We start from the raw sequence: 937 nt of genomic DNA, 5'->3' as shown, positions 1-937 counted from the left end.
CACCTGTTCTTACAAGTCATGTTCCTTTTTCTTGATAATCCTTATTGGATAGTTATTTTTTCTTCTGTCAGTATCCAAACATCCAGGGTCTCTTTTCTATTTTTTGAAGGAATTTTTTATTAATTTTGATGATATCCATAACTTTTCTTCTCCTATTGAAACAAGAGCAAAACCCCTACCCCAACGCAGCACATCTCCTGGCTTCCATTGTGTGGTCAGCACATCCTTGAATACACCAGCTGATTAAATTCAGAAGACTTTTCTATTATCCAATGTCTCTCTGCTGCTGTTATCCCTTTCTTATTAGTGTTAAGAAAATTCAAGATTAATAAAGCATTATGTAATCTATTTCTGGGAGTATTTTCCATCCCTTTCTGTTTGTTTAACATATCCTTTATAGTTTGATTTGATCTTTCTATAACTGTCTGACCTGTAGGATTATGCAGTATGCCTGTAATGTGCTTTATATTATAATAAGCAAAAAACTGTTTCATTTTCTTAGAGACATATGCTGGAACATTATTTCTCTTTATTTGTGCAGGTATACCCATGATGATCATAACTTCTAATAAATGTGTTTTACTGAATCAGCCTTTTCTGAGCTTAAAGCAGTTGCTCACTGAAAACCCGAATAAGTGTCAATGATGTTGTATATATATTTTAATTTTCCAAAATCTGCAAAATTGAACTCATCCATCTGCCAAATTTAATTCCTTTGAGTACCCTTTGGGTTAGTCCCTGCAGGTAGTGGTGTTTGGTTATAGAAAGAGCAAGTAGAACATCTTTTTATAATCTCCTTAGCTTGTTGCCATGTAATAGAAAACTCTTTCTTTAAGCCTCTGTCAATAGACATGATATTTCTTATGGAATTCTGAGGCCTTAAACACACTTCCAATCAGAAATCAATCAATTTCTGCATTACCTTGTGCTAGAGGAC

This window comes from Alexandromys fortis, unplaced genomic scaffold (assembly GCF_014885135.2).
Source record: "Alexandromys fortis isolate MF-2015 unplaced genomic scaffold, M_Fortis_MF-2015_v1.1 scaffold_169, whole genome shotgun sequence".
Taxonomy (NCBI): Eukaryota; Metazoa; Chordata; class Mammalia; order Rodentia; family Cricetidae; genus Alexandromys; species Alexandromys fortis.
Note: the sequence above shows the minus strand (reverse complement) of the source record.